We start from the raw sequence: 25945 nt of genomic DNA, 5'->3' as shown, positions 1-25945 counted from the left end.
AGTAGCAAGCGACTCAGGAACAAAGTACATAATAAGACCATTTGGGCATTTGATCTTGCGCCCTACAAGATGTGTAAGGTCCCCAGCAATAGCATCAGATGATTTTGGTTTTCGTCTGGAGACCTTTCCGTGCAAAAGAGAGTTAAGCTTTCTTATCCACCCACATCTTCAAGGGTGGCTTCGAAGCAATGAGTCTAAGTGCAGCATCTGAGAACTTTGGCTTTGGAGCCCTAGCAAAAAGTCTTGCAGGTGGACAATAGTACTCATAAGAATAAGCATAATAGTTCTTGGTCTTATGAACATGGCGGTTTGATGAACCGTGCTCATATTCATAGGCCTGAGTATGGCTTCCCTGCAAAACATTTGCATTAGTGCGACTCAGGTGAGTCCTCTGTCTATATGAAGCCTTTGGGCTGTATGAAGCCTGTGGTCTGGGATTTGACTTCTTCACTTGTGGTGTCATGACGACATTCACAGGAAGATTCTCCAAACACCTTTTCGGCACCCAGACCTTCTTCATAGGCGGCCCATTCCTGCATTTAGTACCAATATACCTGGCAAACACTTCACCATTCTGATTCTTAAACAGTTTATAGATTGCATCAAAGGATTCATCAATAACAATGGGATTAGCACAAGTGAATCCATATAGGGTGGATGGATCCGCTGAAGGTTCCTTTGCGGCAACCCATGTGGTTTTGGGGTACTGCTCAAGTTTCCAGTAAGAGCCATCAGCATTCATTTTCCTTTCGAACCCAACACCCTCTTTCCTAGGGTTTCGGTTCAGGATCTGCCTTTTGAGGACATCACATAGTGTCTGATGCCCTTTGAGACTTTTGTAAATCCCTGTTTCAAGCAATGTCTTCAACCTAGCATTCTCATCAGCAATAGCAGTGGTATCCTCAGCAGAGGGGTTAGTTACCACATCAACAGTTGAAGATATTGCAATAGTAGCAGCAGTAGAACATTTAGCAACAGAAGTAGCGTTATCACGCTCAATGCATTTAAGACAAGGTGGTTCAAATACTTCCTAAGCTGAACTGATCTGTTCGGCACGAAGTGACTCGTTTTCCTTTTGAAGATCTTCATGAGCCACTCTCAATTTCTCAAGATCTTGCTTCCTTTGAAGATAATCATAGGAAAGCCTTTCATGAGTTGTTGAGAGCGTTTCATGACGACTTTCAAGTTCCTCATACTTAACGTGAAGATTTTTTATGTCTTCAATTAAGGACTGAGATCGAGTCATTTCAGCATCTAACAGATCATCGCTTTTGTCTAACAATTTTTGAATGTGTTCCATAGCTTTCTGTTGTTTAGTTGCAATTTTAGCAAGTGTTTTGTAGCTGGGTTTGGAACCACAATCAAAGTCATCGTCACTAGATGTTTGATAGTGAGTAGTGCGTGTGTTTACCTTGGCACCACGTGCCATTAAGCAGTAGGAAGGAGCGGAGTAGTCCTTGTCATTTGCATCGGTGTCGGTGATGAAGTCATTGTCTTCAGTGTTGAAGATGGACTTGACAGCGTATGCTGTAGCCAGACTCGCAACGCCAGAATCGGACTCCTCCTCAGACTCCACCTCCGCCTCCTCAGAAGCGGACTCCTCTTCAGAATCCATTTCCTTGCCAACAAACGCACGTGCCTTGCTAGATGAGCTCTTCTTGTGTGATGAAGACTTTGAGGAAGACTTGGATGAAGACTTTGAGTATTTCTTCTTCTTCCTGTCATCAGAGTCATACTCCTTGCTCCTCTTCTTCTTCTTGTTCTCATTGTCCCACTGTGGACACTCGGAGATGTAGTGGCCAGGTTTCTTGCACTTGTGACATGTTCTCTTCTTGTAGTCATGAGCAGAAGCTTCATCATTCCTTGAGCTTGATCGTGAAGACTTTCTGAAGCCTTTCTTCTTGGTGAATTTTTGGAACTTCTTCACAAGAATAGGAAGATCCTTTCCAATGTCTTCAGGATCATCAAAACTGCTGTCAGATTCTTCTTTAGATGAGGAGACAGCTTTTGCCTTCAAGGCACGAGTTTGCCCATAGTTGGGACCGTAGTTGTCTCTTTTCTCACAAAGCTGAAACTTGTGTGTGTTGAGCCTCTCAAGTATGTCAGACTGATCGAGTGTCTTGAAATCAGGACATTCTTGACTCATCAGGGCTAGGGTGTCAAACGAACTGTCAAGTGATCTCAGGAATGTCTTGATGACTTCATGCTTGGTGATCTCAGGAGTGTCTTGACGACTTCATGCTTGGTGATCTCAGTAGCGCCGAGGGCTTGAAGCTCATTTGTGATGTCAGTGATTCGATCAAATGTGAGTTGGACATTTTCATTGTCATTTCTCTTGAAGCAGTTGAAGAGGTTGCGAAGGACACTGATTCTTTGATCTCTCTGGGTTGAGACACCTTCGTTGACCTTGGACAGCCAGTCCCAGACTAGCTTAGATGTTTCCAAAGCACTCACGCGGCCATACTGTCCTTTGGTCAGATGACCACAGATAATATTCTTGGCACTAGAGTCTAGTTGAACGAACTTCTTGACATCAGCAGTAGTGACACCTTCTCCAGCCTTGGGAACGCCGTTCTTGACGACATACCATAGGTCGACATCAATGGCTTCAAGATGCATGCGCATCTTATTCTTCCAGTAGGGATATTCAGTTCCATCGAAGACGGGGCACGCAGCGGAGACTTTAATTATCCCTGCAGTCGACATAGCTAAAACTCCAGGTGGTTAAACCGAATCACACAGAACAAGGGAGTACCTTGCTCTGATACCAACTGAAAGTGCTAGTGATCGAATAGAGGGGGGGTGAATAGGCGATTTTTATGAAAGTCTTCAAAACATGTAAGTTTCGAAGACAAACGATAGAAATAAACCTATTACCATGCAGCGAAAGGTAGACTACACTAGGCAAACCATAGACACGTATTCAATGAAGTGAAAGCACAATGACTAATAGCAGCTAGGCAGTAAGGATCAGGTAGGAAGATATTGTGAAGCCAATCAGAGCAAGCAGTCACTCAGTGAAGACAGGAGATAATGCAATCATACAATGACTTCACTAGGACCAACCGTAAGTAAAGAGAAGGGAAGGATGAAACCAGTGACTCATTGAAGACAATGATTTGTTGGACCAGTTCCAATTGCTGTGACAACTGTACTCTGGTTAGGGAGGCTGAGATTCAACTCAGAAGACCTCGTCTTCACCTTATTCCCCTTGAGCTAAGGACATCCAGTCCTCGCCCAATCACTCTGGTAAGTCTTCAAGGTAGACTTCCAAACCTTCACAGACTTCGTTCACGGCGATCCACAATGACTCTTGGATGCTCAGAACGCGACGCCTAACCAGCTGGAGGATTCACAGTCCTTAAGTGTACTAAGTCTTCAGATCACACAGACAGGAAGACTTAAGTGATGCCTAACACTCTTTGGCTCTGGGTGTTTAGGGCTTTATCCTCGCAAGGAATTCTCTCTCAAAGGCTTCGAGGTGGGTTGCTCTCAAACGACAAAAGCCGTATTTTAACTCTGAGCAGCCAACGGTTTATGGTTCTAGGGGGTGGGCTATTTATAGCCACTGGGCAACCCGACCTGATTTGTCCGAAATGACCCTGGGTCACTAAGGAACTAACATGTGTTCCAACGGTCAGATTTCAAACACACACGACAACTTTACTTGGGCTACAAGCAAAGCTGACTTGTCCAACTCTGGACAAGATTCGCTCTCATAGTCTTCACTCGAAGACATAGGATTTTGGTTAAGCATCACTTCAGTCATTCTGACTGGTTCTCTTGGACCCCACTTAACAGTACGGTGGTTACTATGACTCAACAAAGAAGAAAAGGAACTACGAAAGATCTAAGTCTTCGTGCTCCATAGTCTTCATGCAATGTCTTCTCTTGTCATAGTCTTCAATGTGAATTTCTTCACATACCACCTTAGTCTTCCATGTCTTCTTGCATTTTTAGGGGTCATCTCTGGTAGGAAAACCGAATCAATGAGGGACTTCTACCTGTGTTATCCTGCAATTCTCACAAACACATTAGTCCCTCAACTAGGTTTGTCGTCAATACTCCAAAACCAACTAGGGGTGGCACTAGATGCACTTACAAAGATCGTTAGTAAAATGGGTCAAAAGATGGCAATTAAACTATTTGTTTACACTTTATCCAAGACAACAGCGAACTGCAGGATGGTAAGTAAGAACTAGGCAGCCTTCTTTTTACTATCCATAATGAGTTGTGTTAGATCACAATGTCTAAATCGTTTCCCTTTGCAGTGGTTGGTGAAGCAGTTTACTCAAGATTACCTCTCAAACTACATGCTTGGTGGGCATGCAAAGGTTAAAGTATTTCTACCAGAACATGATGATTATCTAGATGTTTCCATGAAGACCGTGAAGTATGAGCGGTCGACCATCACAAGGGGTTGCACTAGAGTCGTGCATGCCTTCTGCATGGAGGAGGGCACAATATGGGCATTCCGCTTCACCTTGTTCAGCAACCAGATTGTATTTTGCCTCTTTCTTTACCGTCTTTAATTGTACAAGTATACAACTATGGTTCATCATTCTTTATTTAGTTCCTATGTAATTCTTGAACATATGTACCTACGAATCGAATAATGCATTGGTTGTTTGAACCTGATGGATATGAATAAAGCTATAGCATACATTCAAATTCAAATTAAAATTCAAATATGGTGCAATTTGAAATAGCAGCAATTAAATTACGGTGAAATTGCGCTCTCCGTGTCATTACGGCACACACACGGTTTCTTGGGGATATACCCCGCGGTACGACCCGGCCTGACTTGGTGAATCACTAGTGACTCGCCCTGACTTGGCGACTCACTAAGTGACCCGTCTGGATCTATCCACTCACTGATGACACGGCTGGGCCTGGTGACTAATTGGTGACCCGGCAGGCGGGATAGAGGAGCGACAAGACCCGGTGGCCCATAAGGCGGCTCATGGGAAGGCCGACTCACGTGATGGTGGGCCGGCTTGAGAAAGAAGACATATGGAGTATTCCCTTACAAGGGAAGCAAGATTAGGACTCCACTTGTAATATAGTAATCCTAGTCCTACTAGGACTCCACATGTAACCCGCCCCTCCAACTTTTATAAGGAGGGACACGGCACCCCAAGAGGGACAAGTTTCACGAGTTGGACAATTTAGGGTTAGACAGACAAGTCTATAGCTCTCAAGATAGAGCGCCCTTGTAATCATGATCATCATCATCAATATCAATGAAACAGGATGTTGGCTTTTACCTCCACCGTGAGGGGCTAAACCTGGGTAAAACCTCGCGTCTCTTGTCCCACTCAACCCCTCTCAAGCTACCACATAGATGTGTTTGCCTCACGACTAAGTCCTCGCACTAAGGACATCTACCGTGACAAATCCACGACAGTTGGCGCCCACCGTGGGGCACACGCACGGTGGTGTTGAGTTCTTGGAGGGATCTCTTCAAGGATCGAGAAGCTTGTGATATGCCGAATAGTCAAACTGGTGTGCTCAAGATTTAAGATCGCAAGGAAATTAGGGTTGCGTTGGTGCAACTACGATAACTCGCCAAGATTGAGAGGGGATTTTTTCAGCTGAAGCCAAACTACTATGACAGTCAACTGAAGCTGTCAGCGGTGGCCGGGTCCGATTGCTACTGTGTCCACAAGCAGCAGTCCGATTTGCCGGACTATTGCTGCCCCACGTAGAAATCCCAAGTAATGAGTTCTGTGGGAATCAACTGTTACCCCTGCTACTTTGGGCGTCGAGGACAAAATCAACTCCGAAGTACTTCTACCACTACTGCAGGATGCTACTAACGTGACACTACGATCAGAGACCCTTCGACAAAACTGTCTGTGATGCAATAATCGCAAATGGTGGTGTAAAAAACCGTCAAAAAAGGTGCAAAACGTTTGCGATGGAGGATGCATCAAACACGGTTCAAATTTTAGTTGCGTGTGCGATGTAGGGCATACAGTTCAGTTCAATTAATTGTTTGCGATGAGGAGGAACAAAAGAAACGAGTAGCTAGATGAAGGTGTGTGTGATGTACAGCATACGGTTCACTCGGATGAACTGTTTGTGATTAGGCAACACAAAAGAAACGGCTAGCCAGATCAAGGTGTGTGCGATATATGGCATGCGGTTCACTCGGATGAACTGTTTGCGTTGAGACAACAGAACAGAAATGGTTCAACTTAACAAGATGCGTGTGATACGTGGCAAATAGGTCTGTAATCAGAAACATGTGCGAAGACCGATAACAACACAGGCGATTGTTGCTAATAAGACGTGTGTGTTGTGGGCAAATGCTTGGTGGTATACAATTGTTAGCAATTGATGAAAACATCACCGACGGGTTGCATTGTTTAGTCCATGTGCGATGTCATTGCACACAGAACAACAACATATGTACTTACAACTTATAAGGACTTGATTCCATAAATAGATTGAACAACGAATTACATATGTGGCTAGTACACACGAGACCTTTCCCTATGTTGTGAATGCTTATAATATTTATGTCTTAATTAAAGAAATGGAAAGCCATTGGCCCATTAAGAAAGAAAATATGGGTCAAAACCGAATTGAAAAGGAAATAATATCTAACCCCATCTTAGAAATAATACAAAAGCACAAGGATTAATTACTCATAAGGTTTAGACAATATCCAGATTGAACAGGACAACGACATCTAACTCAACCAACATTTTTTTCAGTCACAATCAAATGGATCGGTCTGATCCATTAAATCAAGATCCCCGGCCAGAAATTCTACTGGTACATGATGACAAGCTGTTGTAAATAGAAGCCGATCACGATTAGAAGCCCTTGGGTCCACCTGAAACTTCTTTCTATATTGTTCAACACTTGCAGCCGTAACAAATTTCTTGTCAAAAAACTTAATCCTCACGAAGAATAGTGCCCTCGCATTCAACATGAAGAATGTGACAAAGCTAGTGTTTGCATTGTTGGATGCATATCCTTCCAGTGTTACTGTCTTCAAACGAATGTCATGAGATCTGAGAAAATCCTAGTGCTTCTTGAAACATCGATTGGTTATACCTTTTTCTCCATGTGTTAGTGCCTAAATAGAGATGAAGATTGAAAACAGTTAATGTCTAAAAAAGATTATGTTGAAAGAGTGATAGCTGAACGATTAATTATAGTACATTATATATGGGCTTTCAATGTGCACGAAATCATCACCTTTACATACAAATTCTCCACACATGGAAAGCATTGCAGCAAGGCAATAATCATGTTCAGATCAAAACACCACATACTGATATGTAAGGTCTTGACAGAATCCACCACCACTAATAGGATGGACAAGCTCTGCATTGAGCATAGAACATAATATTAGTACCAAAATTGTACTCCAAGATGATACTTAACTTATGCGCACAAATGAAAAAGGCAGATTACAAAAGTTTATGTGAATAATATACAGTACCTCAATAGGTGTGGAGCCAAACACCATCTTGAACCATCTAAAAGGATCACGAATTGCACCCAAGGTCTCCAGTTTAGGCGCCGAGACTATAATTATTTGCGAAGGTAATATACCAGAATCAAGGAGCAACCTTTGAAGTGAAGAGGCATCTTCGATGATGAGATCATGTCCAAAAAAACAAATTCCAATGCTTACAAGGTGGGGCGACTTTATTTTGAGACAATGTATATGAATTTCCATTGCAAAAACAAGCAGAAAGGGCTCCAGGGCAGGCCAGCTGGAGTGGATGATGTTGTGTAGTGCGTCCTCCAACAGATCAACCACCACAAGTGCAAGTTTTTTAGTAGTGGGAGTCGAAGCATTTGTACCAGATTGTATGCTAGATGGCACCGGGCAAAGGTGGCGGTGTGGAGAGAGGAGGAAGACCACATGATGGACATCGGTGGTGAGGGAACAGATACATCGGTTCGTGGTATGTTACATACATAGTCATGGTAGAACTCAAGCTGCTGGAGTTAATCGAATTGACGGGATGTCAGGCAGGCGGCCACCATGCAGGGTATGTCCAGCAGGTAGCATGCCGGGATGCAGATGCGCTGAATGGAGCCTTGGTGGGAGGAGATGATGGCTCCGGGGAGTTCGCAATCATCATCGAGAGATAGCTGCCGATAGTCGAGATTAAGAGGCACGGTGCGCCACAGAGATGCGAGGACTTGTGTGCGGTAGCCATCCTTGGTGGGGAGAAGGGAGATGATCTCCCCAAGGATGTAGTCCGGGAGATCACTGATGTGGTATGCTGAAGGTTCTAATGGTTCCTCAGGTCCAGGGTTGCGCTTCTGGCCGCATAGCCGGGTCCAGGATCTACATCCGGCGGTGGCGCTGGCCGGAGCCTCATCTGTGTACATGCCAATCTGAAAGAAAAAATGGCATAACATGTAGGACATTCGAAATCAATTCTCAAGATCAGGATGAAAAAAGGCACAAACATATATGTAGGACATTCTAAATAATTCTCAAGATCTGGCCACGAATTATTAGCACGCAAGCTATCCCTAGTCGGATTATTAGCAAAAATCATTTGTATAGAACAAACAATTAATCACTAACTCTATACGGATAACATTCAAGCAATCAATACACTACGTGCATCTAACGGATCTTAATTACTCTGATTTCATGGACTAAGAGAACATAACCATAGGATTTGTATTCCAAAAAAATTATAGAGGGGCGGGGTGTGGGGGGGGATTAACCAGAGAAAACACATAATATGTTTGCCACACAAATGGGTATATAGATGACTAACCGGATTTTCGTCGGGGTCGCAGTCATTGCCGGAGTTGTTGTTAACCTCCAGCTCCAGCTGGGGGGGGGGGGCACGACGGCGCGGATGAAGTCAAGGTCATGCTGCTGCCCGCGCGAGACCTCGGTGGTGGCGACAGAAACCTCTGTGGCCAGCTTCACGCGTTACGCGGGTGCTTCATCAGCCCCGACGTCACCACTCCCTCCGATGGTGCGCATCGGCGGCATCGTCATAAACTCGAGAGTCCAAACGTTGGTGACCACTGTGGACCGGGGGCGCGGCCGCCTATTATGGCCGGCGGCTTGGGCGCGCAATTAATACGGACCAATGGGAGCGAGGCAGGCTGCGGTCAAAAGCTGTCTCGCCTCCTGGTGAGCCTGTGCGGCGGACTTCTGCCATTCCTACCATTGTTTCACACAGCTACTCGCACGCATCCCCGTCAATACGCACATCTACCCGCACGCCTCCTGGTATGCCTGCGCAGCGGACTGCTCTCATGCGTCCCATCAACTCATGCCTACTCGTACGGCACATGGGGCATGTGGCAGCACGTATATTTTTTGGTTTACTTTTTGTCGCTTTACTGCTTAACTGAACCGTTTGCGTTGAATAGATGCACAAATCCTACGTTGAGCAGCTCGCACCCTTCCCGGTGAACCTGCGCACCGGACGAGTTTTGGATTTACCAGAATTTAAAAGGTAGGTATGTCAACGTTTTGCCGGCAATCAACAGTGCCCTGGTGTGAGATGTAGTTTATTATCAAGATGTAATTCAAATCAAGATGGAAAAACAAGTAGATGCCACACGGTTTATTATCACCAACCGTGTGAGATGCAGTATAAAATATCCTGGAGCACCGTCGGTGTATAGTACGCCTATGGCTTACGCGAGAAGGTGCGTCGGCTACATTCCACAGTATTACTGCCTCGTAATCTTGAAAATATCTACCGCCTAGAAGGTTTTCATGTCTGATAGCACACTATTAGTATGTGCGGACCGTGTGTGATGTCTGATACTCTCGCTCTGCTTCAGTCCCTTGATTCAAATTTTCAGTAGCCCCGGCATTTTACTCCCGCCTCTGAATCCCTCGCAATCTCAAAAATATCTGCTCGCCCTTGATCCAAATTTTCAATAGTCCCGCCTTGTTACTCCCGCCTAGTAAAATTTTAAGTTGTCGCAGTATTTCCTCAAACACAACCTTGCCCCCTCCCACACACCACACACTCCGCTCAACCTCTGCCTCTGTGCCGGGGAACTTATAACACCCTCGATGCGACTATATCTCCCACGTGTCGAGGCACGACTTAGAGGCATAATCGCATTGAAGGCATATGTCGCAAGTCATGCAATCTTCACAACATCCCATGTAATATAGATAATAAAAAGGGAGATAACATAGTTGGCTTACACTCGCCGCGTCAATCAAGTACATAAATAACATTACATCAACCAAACACTCATGGCCCGACTACGGCGCCAAAATAAAAGATAACCCAACATGCGACACGGTCCCGATCACCCCCAACTGGGCACCACTACTGATTGTCAGGAAAGGAAACGTAGTATCATTGAGAGTCCTCGTCGAACTCCCACTTGAGATCAAGCGCGTCACCTGGAGCGGAATCATCAGGCCCTGCATTTGGTGTAATAGTAATCTGTGAGCCACAAGGACTCAGCAATCTCGCACCCTCGCAATCAAGACTATTTAAGCTTAATAGGTATGGCAAGGTAAATATGTGGAGCTGCAGCAAGCGACTAGCATATATGGTGGCTATCCTGTTCGCAAAAGAGAGCGAGAAGAGGAGGCAAAGCGCGAACGCATAACTAAAGAGGGCAAACCTGGGGCAAGCATTACTCCAACACCGTGTCCACTTCCCGGACTCCGCCGAAAATAGGCCATCACGGTAACTCACACTGTTGATTCATTTTAATTAAGTTAAGGTTCAAGTTATCTACAACCGAACATTAACAAATTCCCATCTTCCCATAACCGCGGGAACGGCTTTCGAAAGTTCAAATCCCTGCAGGGGAGTCCCAACTTAGCCCATGACAAGCTCTCATGGTCAATGAAGGAATAGACCTCCTCCCGAGACGTTCCGATCAGACTCGGTATCTCGGTTCTTCAAGACACTTCGACAGGTTAAAACAAATCTAGCAACACCGCCCGAATGTGCCGACAAATCCCGATAGGAGCTGCACATATCTCGTTCTCAGGGCACACTCAGATGAGCTCTCCATACAACTAAAACCAAACCTCGAGTTTCCCCGAGGGGGCGCTGCACAGGACTCTAGTTTAGACCAACACTCTGAGGAGCGCTGGCCCGGGGGGGCTAAAATAAGATGACCCTCGGGCTCCGGAAACCCAAGGGAAAATAGGCTAGGTGGAAAATGGTAAAACCAAGGTTGGGCATTGCTAGAAAAGCTTTAATCAAGGCGAACTATCAAGGGGTTCCCATTATAACCCAACCGCGTAAGGAGCACAAAATCCGGGAACATAACACCGATATGACGGAAACTAGGGAGGCAAGAGTGGAACAAAACACTAGGCGAGAGGCCGAGCCTTCCAACCTTTACCAAGTGTATAGATGCATTAAGATAACAAGATAATATAATGATATCCCAACAATTAAATAAATGTTCCAACAAGGAACGGTCTCCAATCTTCACCTGCAACTAGCAACGCTATAAGAGGGGCTGAGCAAAGCGGTAACATAGCCAATCAACGGTTTGCTAGGACATGGTGGGTTAGAGGTTAGACATGGGAATTTGGGAGGCTTGAAAGCAAATGGTAGGCATCGTAGCATTGGCATAGCAAAAGAGCGAGCATCTAGCAAAGCAAAGATAGTAGTGATTTCGAGGGTATGATCATCTTGCCTGCAAAGTTGTCAGAGATGACTGTATCCTCGGAAGCAAACTCAACGGGCTCCTCCTTAGCAAACTCGTCTCCCGGCTCTACCCAAACAAGACAAACAAGCAAACGGAACACAATCAACCACGTGCAACCTCAAACAACATGATGCAAAGATGGTATGCTATGCGGGATGCGATGCGGGATGCATATGCAAGATGTGACAAGGAATGCATGAACCTGGCCTCAACATGGAAATCCAAGTGTGCCACTGGAAAGATGAGATGAAATCGCTTGAAAACGATATAAAGATCGCCGGAATCGGAGTTACGGTTTGGAAATGGCAAGCGATTCAAATATGATCACGTTCTGCGATTTACAGCAAGTAGCCATCTAAATGCAACGGGATGAACATGCTACAGCACCTAAACAAGACAAAAAAATACATGGAAGGGATGCATTCATGATGCTTAACAAAAGTCTAGCACTGAGCTACGGCCAATTCATCCATTAACAGCCTCAAACAAGCATGGCAAAAATGCATATGACAAACAGATTTCAGACTTAGTGAAATTAACACTTGTCTGGAATTTCAGATCAGATAGCAATCTTCGGAGCAACAAAACTATATGCTACAGGACCTGAACATGGAAAATTAAAGCATGGCATGGAGCTACTCAAAGAGATTAACAAAAGTCCCTTAGTGACCTTGAACCAAAAGGGATCAGAAAATACAATTGCAAGCATGTGAACATGGCAAAAACATAATCATTTCTCAGACTTAGTGAAAACTGGAGCATGCTGAAACAGATATCAAGTAGGCATGTTTACGAGCTCGATGCACTCACTACGGAGCAAATCATGACAAACTAAGCATACATTCATCAAGAATACACAAAATGCAAGCTAGACATGGCAAGAACAATAACATAGCATGCACGGATCAACCACAACATCATCGGCAAAATCGCTAACAAGTAGACAATCTGCCCAGATTCACGAAGTAGCAAAAGTAGAGCTCGATTGACTCAAGCTAGTTTGCTCCATAATTTCAAACAAAGACATGGATGGATAGAGCACTACAAGATTAACAAAACATCCTTACTGATCATCCTCAAAAGAGGCACACATCACTAGGAAACAACATGAACATATGACCATATGAGATAAACAGGTCAAGGACTTAGTGCCTCACTTTGCAAGATTGTGCTAGTCACCACACACATCACAAAAATACATGGGTTGCACCTCTGGAAAGATGGCAAAACCCTTAACAAAACATATATAGAACTCATGGGCATATCATGCACACAATAATCATGGCAAAAATGACAAATAGCTAAATGGAGCAGCAGATCTGACAATTATGTCAAGTAGCCCTCTTCTAACAGCATTTAGGGCATTAATATGAACTCAAATGAAAATGATGCAATGGAACGAAATGGTGTACTCTCTGAGACGAACATTTTGATATGCTATATGCGCAAAACGGAGCTACGGATGCGGAGTTATAGCACGATGAACAGGAGCATATGGATCTGAGATCTTGAGGACTTAGAAGAAAATTCCACCTCGCGGTTAGGGTTTGCTGTAGCTGCCAGATATGGATCGCGGCGTGCTTCTCGAGGTTGGCCGGAGTTCGCGCCGGAGCTCGACGGAGAGGAAGAAGACGACCGGGGGGCGGCCGGATCCGGGCGGGGAGGCGAGGCCGGAGGTCGGAGGAGGCGTTGGCCGGCCGCGGCGGAGCTCGGCTCCGGCCGGCGAGGAGCGAGGCGACGAGGAGGTCCACCGGCGGAGTTCGGGCGGCGACCTGCACGCGGCGGCGGGGTGCGCCCGCGTTGAGAGAGGCGGCGGCGGGGCGAAGGCGCGGGGCGGCGCGCCTCGTCGGTCCGCGGGGGCCGGCCTCGGGCCAGGCGGGCCGCGGTGGTGGAGGCGGTGGCGGCGCCACGTGGCACGACGGGATTGGGTGGCGGCGATGTCCGGCGCGCGGACGGACGTGTCCGGCGCGCAGATGTGGAGCGGGGCAAGGTTTAGGGTGGTTTGGATCCGGAATTTCGGGGAGGGGATATTTATAGAGGTAGAAGGAGCTAGGAAGCTCCAAATGAGGTGCGGTTTTCGGCCACGCGATCGTGATCGAACGCTCGAGATGATGGAGAGGGTTTTGGTGGGTTTTGGGCCAAATTGGAGGGGTGTTGGGCTGCAACACACACGAGGCCTTTTCGGTCCCTCGGTTAACCGTTGGAGTATCAAACGAAGTCCAAATGATACAAAACTTGACAGGCGGTCTACCGGTAGTAAACCAAGGCCACTTGGCAAGTCTCGGTCCAATCTGGAAATGTTTAATCCCCACACACGAAAGAAAGGTAGAAATGACCACCGAAGAAGAACGAAGCGCCGGAATGCAAAACGGACAACGGGGAAAATGCTCGAATGCATGAGATGAACACGTATGCAAATGCAATGCACATGATGACATGATATGAGATGCATGACAACGACAACAACACATGGAGACAAAAACCCGAACCCAAGAAAATAAAATAACTTAACACCGGAAACGGCAAGAGTTGGAGTACATATTGGGAAAGTCATATCCGGGGTGTTACAACACTCCACCACTATGAAAGGATCTCGTCCCAAGATCTTGGACTGAAAGAACGCCGGGTACTCAGAACGGAGGTGATCCTCGCGTTCCCAGGTAGCTTCACGGTCGGAGTGGTGTGACCACTTGACTTTGAGGAATTTGATTGACTTGTTGCGAGTCTTGCGTTCAGTCTCTTCAAGAATAGCAACGGGGTGCTCACGATAAGAGAGATCTTCTTGGAGCTCAATGTCCTCGAAGTTGACGGTGCGGTCAGGAGTCTTGAAGCACTTCCAGAGCTGAGAGACATGGAACACATCATGAACATTTGCAAAGTTTGAAGGAAGCTTGAGTTGATAGGCGAGATCGCCTCTCTTGCTGACAATCTTGAAAGGTCCCACGTATCTGGGGGCAAGCTTCCCTTTGATACCGAAGCGACGAGTACCTTTCATAGGAGAGACGCGGAGGTAAACATGATCTCCGATCTCGAAAGCCAAATCACGGTGCTTACTATCATAGTAGCTCTTCTGACGTGATTGGGCTGCTTTGAGGTTATCTTGAATGACTTTGCACATTTCCTCTGCCTCTGTGATTAAGTCATTTCCCAAAAGCTGACGTTCACCGGTTTTAGACCAGTTGAGAGGGGTACGGCACTTCCTGCCATACAGAATTTCAAATGGGGCCTTGCCCGAACTTGCTTGAAAACTGTTGTTGTAGGAGAATTCAGCATATGGAAGACAATCCTCCCACTTCATGCCGAAGGAGATCACACAAGCCCTGAGCATATCTTCATGAATCTGGTTGAGACGCTCGACTTGACCGCTAGTTTGAGGATGGAAAGCTATGCTGAAGCGGATGTTGGTGCCCATGGCCTTCTGAAAAGAATCCCAAAACTTGGAGGTAAAGATGCTGCCACGGTCTAAAGAGATCACTTGTGGAATACTGTGCAGAGAGACAATCCGAGAGGTATAGAGTTCCGCCAATTGAGCTGCAGTGATTGACTCTTTGATAGGCAGAAAGTGAGCCACTTTGGAGAGTTTGTCGATGACAACGAATATAGCATCATTGCCACGCTTGGACTTTGGAAACCCAGTCACGAAGTCCATCTCAATGTGGTCAAACTTCCATTCTAGAATGGCAAGAGGTTGGAGGAGACCAGCTGGTCTTTGGTGTTCTGCCTTCACTCTTCTGCAGACATCACACTCATTCACGAATTGAGCAATCTCGCGCTTCATTCGAGTCCACCAATAAGCCTGCTAGAGGTCCTGATACATCTTCGTGCTCCCAGGGTGGATGGAGAGGAGAGAATTGTGAGCCTCGTTCATGATCACTTTACGAAGTTCACCTTTGGGTACAACAATATGATCCTCGAAGAAGAGAGTATCCTTGTCATCAAGGCGGTAGCACTTGTACTTGGGTTGACTCTTGGCAATCCCAATCTTCACCTTTTTCACCATAGCATCAAGAAGCTGAGCTCGGTGAATCTGGTCTTCCAAGGTAGGAGAGACTTGAAGGTTGGCGAGGAAACCTTTAGGAACAACTTGCAGATTAAGTTTGCGGAAAGCTTCACAAAGCTCGGGTTGATAAGGCTTGAGAATCAGACTGTTGCAATAAGCCTTCCTGCTCAATGCGTCAGCAATCACATTGGCCTTGCCTGGAGTATACACGATACTCGGATTATACTCTTGAATCACTTCGACCCATCAAGTTTGCCTGAGGTTGAGATTAGGCTGAGTGAAGATGTACTTGAGACTCTTGTGATCAGTGAAAATGTCCACTTTTCTTCCCAATAAGAGATGTCTCCAAGTCAAAAGAGCATGCACAACTGCTGCCAACTCGAGATCATGAGTGGGGTAGTTCTTCTCATTGGGCTTCAATTGGCGAGAGGTATAAGCAACAACTTTCTTCTCTTGCATCAATACTGCGCCAAGACCTTGGAGAGAGGCATCACAAAAGACCTCGTACGGCTTGGATTCATCAGGCGGAGTCAGAACTGGAGTAGTGATCAATTTCTCTTTCAAAGTGTTGAAAGCAATGTCACACTCCGGGGACCAAACGTACTTGACGTGCTTCTGGAGAAGATTTGAGTGTGGCTTCGTGATCTTGGAAAAGTTTTCAACGAATCTTCGGCAGTAGCTTGCGAGACCGAGGAAGCTACGGAGTTGCTTCACGTTCTGAGGAGGTTCCCAATTCACAATTGCAGACACCTTCTCAGGATTCACAGCAATGCCCTTGGCAGAGATGATATGACCAAGATAAAGAACCTCATCGAGCCAAAATTCGCACTTGGAGAATTTGGCGTAGAACTGGTGTTCTCTCAGCTTGTCGAGTACCAAACGCAAGTGCTTGGCATGATCTTCCTTGTTCTTCGAGAAAACCAGAATGTCGTCGAGATAGACCAAAACGAAGTCATTGGTGTAGGCGTTGAAGATGAAGTTCATCATGCGAGAGAAAGTCGGAGGAGCGTTGACGAGGCCAAAAGACATGACAGTGTATTCATATGAACCATAGCTTGTCCTGAAAGCCGTCTTGGGAGTATCTTGCTCGCGGATTCGAATCTGATGATAACCCATACGGAGATCAAGCTTGGAGAATACTTGGGCACCTTTGAGTTGTTCGGACAGCTCATTGATGTTGGGAAGTGGGTATTGGTTCTTGATGGTCTTCTTGTTCAATGGACAGTAATCAACACAAAGCCGGTCCGTTCCATCCTTCTTTTTCACAAAAAGAACACCACAACCCCACGGAGAAGAACTAGGCCGGATGAGACCCATTCTCTCTTGAATATTGAGTTGCTTCTTCAGCTCCTTCAACTCTTCAGGTCCGAGCTTGTAAGGGCGCTTGCACACAGGTTCCATGTCGGGCTCAAGATCAATAACGAATGCAACTGGCCGGTGCGGAGGCATTCCTGGAAGCTCTTCTGGAAAGACGTCTTGATATTCGCAAACGACTGGAATCTGCGAGATAGCATCCAGTTCACCCTTCTCATTGAGAGAAAATTGACGGATGGTATCATCACGAGCGGCAAAGACAATTACATCCTCAGACGAATGAGTCAATTGAATCTGCCTGGCAGCACAATCAAGATGCGCCTTGTGCTTAGAAAGCCAATCCATTCCGAGAATAAGATCAATATCTGAGTCATCCAGAACAATAGGAGAAGCTAGAAATTTGTAGTCGCCCAACGTGATAGTAATATCCGGGACACAGAAATTAGCTGTCATTTGCTTGCCCGGTGACACGATTTGCAAGGAACTTTGCAGGTACTGATAATCGCAGTCATACTTTGATGCAAAAGGTTTGGAAATGAAACAATGCGATGCACCAGTGTCAAAAAGAACTTTTGCAGGAATATCATTAACAGGAAGGTTACCCATGATGACATCTGACGAATCCTCTGCCTGAGCTGCATTCATCAAGTTGACCTTGGCGTGCATGGGGTTATGCTTGACCACAGCTGTACTTGCCGATCTCACAGGAGGAGGAAGACGCCTCTGATTGAGACACTTGTTGGCATAGTGACCCTTCTGTTGGCACTTGTTGCACGTGACCTCTGAAAGCTGACGGTGGTACGGAGCACTCGATCTTGGAGCTTGAGACGAAGTCTTGTTCTGAAAGCCAGGGTTGGGTGGGTTGGAAGATCCACTGCCACCTTTGCTCTTCTGCTGATACGGCTGACGAAACGGAGGAGGAGGAAGCCAATACTTCTGCTGCTTGGCCACTTGAGTAGAGGATGAAGGAGTAGCATCTCTGAGTCGCTTCTTGGAAGAATCACACCTCAGTTGAGCGGCCTCTTGCTTCAATGCCATGTTGTAGAACTCATCGTACCTCAAGGGCTCAAAGAGAACAAGAGCTAGCTGAATTTCTTCTCTGAGACCACCCCTGAACTGGTATATCATGCTCTTCTCGTCAGGGACGTCCTGCTTGGCAAAGCGGGCGAGCTTCTGAAACAACTTGTTGTAGTCATAGACAGACAAAGAGCCTTGCTTCAGGTTGCGGAATTCCTCACGCTTGCTTTCAACCACGCTCTGAGGGATATGGTGAGCTCTATAATCTTGACGGAATTCATCCCAAGTGATCACATGTCCACCTCTGGAATCCTTGTACTTCTGGAACCATTCTGCAGCTTGATCTTTGAGTTGGAAAGAAGCGAACTTGACAAAGTCCTCAGGCCTGACGTTACTGCACTCGAAATGCTTGCACAGATCCACGAGCTAATCGTCAGCATCGGTTGCCTCAACACAATTGCTGAAAGTCTTTGGCCCGTTCAAGGAACTGGTTGAGTGTAGCGAAGTGATTCTGATTGTTGCCTTGGTTCCCTTGGTTGCCTTGATTGCGCTCTTGAAGAATTTGCATGATCAACTGTGTGTTTGCATTGGTTGCGGCCATCACAGCTTGCCATGCCTCCGGAGGAGGTGGAGGTGGTGGCAGATCTTGATTCTGATTCTGATTGGTGCTCTTAGCGGGAGCCATCCTGAAGAGGTTGACCACCGTTAGCACATAGACAGATAAAATGAAGCTGAATCCAACGGAATGAAAATTGCAACATAAAGTCTTCACATCCGAACAAAATGAACGAATGCATTCCTCTTGAAATGGTCACATATCCATAAATTGAGAAGCCACGTAGAATTTAGGTAGAGAAATAAATCAACAAGGTACGGATCAAGATCGAATACTCGGTAAGAAATCCCAATCTCAAACCAAATATCCGTGGAAGAAGAACTAGAGCTACGAGAATTCCCACCTATGAAACTCCCGAACCTTTCCGGTTATGCAATCAGGTGTTGAGGATACAGGGGAAGCATAATATCTCACCCAAATCTAGCAAATCCTACATCCAGCTGTATCCATCCTTCAACACATAACCGAGAAAAACTTCGGAAACCATCTACCTCAACCTTCGAAAAGCATCCGTTATACAAGTTATGCCGATACTCCCGAACTCCCGCCCCAGTACTGGGTGGCGTCGAGGTTATCTCACCAACGAACTACATAAAAGAGATTTTCGATGTCGGCGTACTAAACTCAGGTATTCCGGAACTGCAACGATAAAATTATGACGACAACACCTCAGAGCTCAACTCCCCGGGACACTTCCACAAAACCCCTGACAGTAGGCACCAAGACAATGTTCTCGTCATAAAACCATCGGAACGATTCCAAGATACCCGCGTGATCCTAAATTTTTTTAGTGAAATTTGAGAATAGAAGAGTCAAAACTCTACGTCAGGATGCCTTACTAGAGCGATGAGGAGACTGGGAAGTAAAAAGAATTCCTAAACTCTCCGATATATAATTCCTAAATGATTCAAAACATTTTTTCTAGACACAACTCGGCCGCTAAAAATGATCAAGCAATGGGGCTCCGAAGGTCGGGGAAGGCTCTGATTACCAACTTATAACACCCTGGATGCGACTATATCTCCCACGTGTCGAGGCACGACTTAGAGGCATAATCGCATTGAAGGCATATGTCGCAAGTCAGGCAATCTTCACAACATCCCATGTAATATAGATAATAAAAAGGGAGATAACATAGTTGGCTTACACTCGCCACGTCAATCAAGTACATAAATAACATTACATCAACCAAACACTCATGGCCCGACTACGGCGCCAAAATAAAAGATAACCCAACATGAGACACGGTCCCGGTCACCCCCAACTGGGCACCACTACTGATTGTCAGGAAAGGAAACGTAGTATCGTTGAGAGTCCTCGTCGAACTCCCACTTGAGCTCAAGCGCGTCACCTGGAGCGGAATCAGGCCCTGCATTTGGTGTAATAGTAATCTGTGAGCCACAAGGACTCAGCAATCTCGCAATCTCGCACCCTCGCGATCAAGACTATTTAAGCTTAATAGGTAAGGCAAGGTAAATATGTGGAGCTGCAGCAAGCGACTAGCATATATGGTGGCTATCCTGTTCGCAAAAGAGAGCGAGAAGAGGAGGCAAAGCACGAACGCATAACTAAAGAGGGCAAACCTGCGGCAAGCATTACTCCAACACCGTTTCCACTTCCCGGACTCCGCCGAAAAGAGGCCATCACGGTAACTCACACTGTTGATTCATTTTAATTAAGTTAAGGTTCAAGTTATCTACAACCGAACATTAACAAATTCCCATCTGCCCATAACCGCGGGCATGGCTTTCGAAAGTTCAAATCCCTGCAGGGGAGTCCCAACTTAGCCCATGACAAGCTATCACGGTCAACGAAGGAATAGACCTCCTCCCGAGACGTTCTGATCAGACTCGGTATCTCGGTTCTTCAAGACACTTCGACAGGTTAAAACAAATCCAGCAACACCGCCCGAATGTGCCGACAAATCCCGATAGGAGCTGCACATATCTCGTTCTCAGGGCACACTCAGATGAGCTCTCCATACAACTAAAACCAAACCTCGAGTTTCCCCGAGGGGGCGCTGCACAGGACTCTAGTTCGCACCAACACTCAGAGGAGCACTGGCCCCGGGGGGGGGGGGGGGTGGGAAAAAATAAGATGACCCTCGGGCTCCGGAAACCCAAGGGAAAATAGGCTAGGTGGCAAATGGTAAAACCAAGGTTGGGCATTGCTGGAAAAGCTTTAATCAAGGCGAACTATCAAGGGGTTCCCATTATAACCCAACCGCGTAAGGAACGTAAATCCGGGAACATAACACCGATTTGACGGAAACTAGGGCGGCAAGAGTGGAACAAAACACTAGGCGAGAGGCCGAGCCTTCCAGCCTTTACCAAGTGTATAGATGCATTAAGATAACAAGATAATATAATGATATCCCAACAAGTAAATAAATGTTCCAACAAGGAACGGTCTCCAATCTTCACCTACAACTAGCAACGCTATAAGAGGTGCTGAGCAAAGCGGTAACATAGCCAATCAACGGTTTGCTAGGACATGGTGGGTTAGAGGTTTTACATGGAAATTTGGGAGGCTTGAAAGCAAATGGTAGGCATCATAGCATTGGCATAGCAAAAGAGCGAGCATCTAGCAAAGCAAAGATAGTAGTGATTTGGAGGGTATGATCATCTTGCCTGCAAAGTTGTCAGAGATGACTGGATCCTCGAAAGCAAACTCAACGGGCTCCTCGTTAGCGAACTCGTCTCCCGGCTCTACCCAAACAAGAAAAACAAGCAAACAAAACACAATCAACCACGTGTAACCTCAAACAACATGATGCAAAGATGGTATGCTATGCGGGATGCGATGCGGGATGCATATGCAAGATGTGACAAGGAATGCATGAACCTGGCCTCAACATGGAAATCCAAGTGTGCCACTAGAAAGATGAGATGAAATCTCTTGAAAACGATATAAAGAACGCCGGAATCGGAGTTACGGTTTGGAAATGGCAAGCGATTCAAATATGATCACGTTCTGTGATTTACAACAAGTAGCCATCTAAATGCAACGGGATGAACATGCTACAGCACCCAACCAAGACAACAAAATACATGGCAGGGATGCATTCATGATGCTTAACAAAAGTCTAGCACTGAGCTATGGCCAATTCATACATTAACAGGTTCAAACAAGCATGGCAAAAATGCATATGACAAACAGATTTCAGACTTAGTGAAATTAACACTAGTCTGGAATTTCAAATCAGATAGCACTCTTAGGAGCAACAAAACTATATGCTACAGGACCTGAACATGGCAATGTAAAGCATGGCATGGATCTACTCAAAGATCTTAACAAAAGTCCCTTAGTGACCTTGAGCCAGAAGGGATCAGAAAATACAATTGCAACCATGTGAACATGGAAAAAACATAATCAGTTCTCAGACTTGGTGAAAACTGGAGCATGCTGAAACAGATATCAAGTAGGCATGTTTACGAGCTCGATGCACTCACTACGGAGCAAATCATGACAAACTAAGCATACATTCATCAAGAATACACAAAATGCAAGCTAGACATGGCAAGAACAATAACATAGCATGCACGGATCAACCACAACATCATCGGCAAAATCGCTAACAAGTAGACAATCTGCCCAGATTCACGAAGTAGCAAAAGTAGAGCTCGATTGACTCAATCTAGGGTGCTCCATAATTGCAAACAAAGACATGGATGGATAGAGAACTACAAGATTAACAAAACATCCTTACTGATCATCCTCAAAAGAGGCACGGATCACTAGGAAACAACATGAACATTTGACCATATGAGATAAATAGGTCAAGGACTTAGTGGAAATGCTAAGTCTCTGAAATCAGCATTACCAAGTGCCTCACTTTGCAAGATTATGCTAGTCACCACACACATCACAAAAATACATGGGTTGCACCTCTGTAAAGATGGCAAAACCCTTAACAAAACATATGTAGAACTCATGGGCATATCATGGACACAATAATCATGGCAAAAATGACAAATAGCTAAATGGAGCACCAGATCTGACAATTATCTCAAGTAGCCCTCTTCTAACAGCATTTCGGGCATTAAGATGAACTCAAATGAAAATGATGCAATGGAACAAAATGATGTACTCTCTGAGACGAACATTTTGATATTCTATATGCGCAAAACGGAGGTACGGATGCGGATTTATAGCACGATGAACAGGAGCATATGGATCTGAGATCTTGAGGACTTGGAAGAAAATTCCACCTCGCGGTTAGGGTTTACTATAGCTGCCAGATCTGGATCGCGGCGCGCTTCTCGATGTTGGCCGGAGTTCGCGTTGGAGCTCGACGGAGAGGAAGAAGACGACCGGGGGGCGGTCGGATCCGGGCGGGGAGGCAAGGCCGGAGGTCGGAGGAGGCGCTGGCCGGCCGCGGCGGAGCTCGGCTACGGCCGGCGAGGAGCGAGGCAGCGAGGAGGTCCGCCGGCGGAGTTCGGGCGGCGACCTGCGCGCGGCGGCGGGGTGCGCCGGCGTTGAGAGAGGCGGCGGCGGGGCGAAGGCGCGGGGCGGCGCGCCTCTTCGGGCCGGGCGGGCCGCGGTGGTGGAGGCGGTGGCGGCGCCACGTGGCACGACGGGAGTGGGTGGCAGCGATGTCCGGCGCGCGGACGGACGTGTCCGGCGCGCAGATGAGGAGCGGGGCTAGGTTTCGGGTGGTTTGGATTCGAAATTTCGGGGAGGGGATATTTATAGAGGTAGGAGGAGCTAGGAAGCTCCAAATGAGGTGCGGTTTTCGGCCACGCGATCGTGATCGAACGCTCTAGATGATGGAGAGGGTTTTTGTGGGTTTTGGGCCAAATTGGAGGGGTGTTGGGCTGCAACACACATGAGGCCTTTTCGGTCCCTCGGTTAACCGTTGGAGTATCAAACAAAGTCCAAATGATACGAAACTTGACACGCGGTCTACCGGTAGTAAACCAAGGCCGCTTGGCAAGTCTTGGTCCAATCTGGAAATGTTTAATCCCCACACACGAAAGAAAGGTAGAAATGACCACCGGAGGAGAACGAAGCGCCGGAATGCAAAACGGACAACGGGGAAAATGCTCGAATGCATGAGATGAACACGTATGCAAATGCAATGCACATGATGACATGATATGAGATGCATGACAACGACAACAACACAAGGAGACAAAAACCCGAACCCGAGAAAATAAAATAACTTAACGCCGAAAACGGCAAGAGTTGGAGTACATATTGGGAAAGTCATATCCGGGGTGTTACAGAGCTCAAGGGGCCAATGGCCAAAAATAGGTTTATCGCGGCCTTCTCGCCCAACGCCGGCGAGGTGGCCGCCGAGGTGTCCCCATCGCCCTCTGCAGGCTCGATCCACCGTCGTTGCTCCCCCGATCCGCCCCGCCGCCGCGCCCCTATGCCGGTTCAAGGACTTCCCCGTCCTCCCTCAAAACGACGAGGTCCTACCTTGAGGTCCGACAGTGGCGGTGGGGGATGTGGGTCGCCGAGATTATAGATTGGGAGACCTACACCCTCCGGTGGCTTGGTAGCTTCCACACGGCCAAGCTCGCGGCCATGGAGTACGACCGCTGGCAGGTCCGCTACCATGGCGTGGTGGCTAGGCTCAATTTCCCCTTCGGCACACGTCTGGTCGACCTCATTCCGCCCAAGCCAGGGTGGTGAGCTCTACTATGGCACGGGAGTGATACTTCTCCATCGTATCTACTTCTCCAAACACTTTTGACCTTGTTTTGGACTCTAACTTGCATGATTTGAATGGAACTAACCCGGACTGACGCTGTTTTCAGCAGAATTTCCATGGTGTTATTTTTGTGTAGAAATAAAAGTTCTCAGAATGACCTGAAACTTCTTGGAGAATATTTTTGGAATTTATAAAAAATACTGGTGAAAGAATCAACACCAGGGGGCCCACACCCTGTCCAAGAGGGTGGGGGCGCGCCCACCCCCCTAGGGCACGCCCCCTGTCTCGTGGGCCCCTAAGACTCCACCGACATCAATTCCAACTATATATATTCACGTTCGTGGATAAAAAAATTAGAGAGAAGGATTCATCGCGTTTTATGATACGGAGCCGCCGCCAAGCCCTAATCTCTCCCGGGAGGGCTGATCTAGAGTCTGTTCGGGGCTTCGGAGAGGGGAATCCATCGCCATTGTCATCATCAACCTTCCTCCATCACCAATTTCATGATGCTCACCACCGTGCATGAGTAATTCCATCGTAGGCTTTCTGGACGGTGATGGGTTGGATGAGATTTATCATGTAATCGAGTTAGTTTTGTGAGGGTTTGATCCCTAGTATCCATTATGTTCTGAGATTGATGTTGCTATGACTTTTCTATGCTTAATGCTTGTTAATAGGGCCCGAGTGCCATGATTTCAGATCTGAACCTATTATGTTTTCATGAATATATGTGAGTTCTTGATCCTATTTTGCAAGTCAATAGTCACCTACTATGTGTTATGATTCGGTAACCCCGAAGTGACAATAATCGGGACCACTCTCGGTGATGACTATAGTTTGAGGAGTTCATGTATTCACTAAGTGTTAATGCTTTATTCCGATACTCTATCAAAAGGAGGCCTCAATATCCCTTAGTTTCCGATAGGACCCCGCTGCCATGGGAGGGTAGGATAAAAGATGTCATGCAAGTTCTTTTCCATAAGCTCATATGACTATATTTGGAATACATGCCTACATTACATTGATGAACTGGAGCTAGTTCTGTGTCACCCTATGGTATAATTGTTGCACGAGGAATTGCATCTGACATAATTATCCATCACTGATCCAATGCCTACGAGCTTTTCATATATTGATCTTTGCTTAGTTACTTTTCTATTGCCAGTGTTACAATCACTACAAAACTGCTATTGATACTTTTGCCACTTTTACCGTTACTTCCATATTACTTTGCTACTAAATACTTTGCTGCAAATATTAAGTCTTTCAGGTGCGGTTGAATTGACAACTCAACTGTTAATACTCTAGAATATTCTTTGGCTCCCCTTGTGTCGAATCAATAAATTTGGGTTGAATACTCTACCCTCAAAAACTATTGTGATCCCCTATACTTGTGGGTTATCAAGACTATTTTCTGGCGCTGTTGCTGGGAGCATAGCTCTATTCTTTGAGTCACTTGGGATTTATATCTGTTGATCACTATGAGGAACTTGAAAGATGAAAGAACCAAGATTTTTCCCTCAACTACGAGGGGAGGTGAGGAATTGCCATCTAGCCCTGCACTTGATTCACCTTCTGTTTTGAGTAAAATTGCAACACCTACTCCTGCTATTTATTTTGATATGTCGCATGTTATTGATGATGCCACTTATGCTTTGCATGATACTTATGATGAAACTACTTCTATGCT

Source organism: Triticum urartu, chromosome 2A, assembly GCF_056163025.1.
Source record: "Triticum urartu cultivar PI428250 chromosome 2A, HENAU_Tu73, whole genome shotgun sequence".
Classification (NCBI taxonomy): Eukaryota; Viridiplantae; Streptophyta; class Magnoliopsida; order Poales; family Poaceae; genus Triticum; species Triticum urartu.
Note: the sequence above shows the minus strand (reverse complement) of the source record.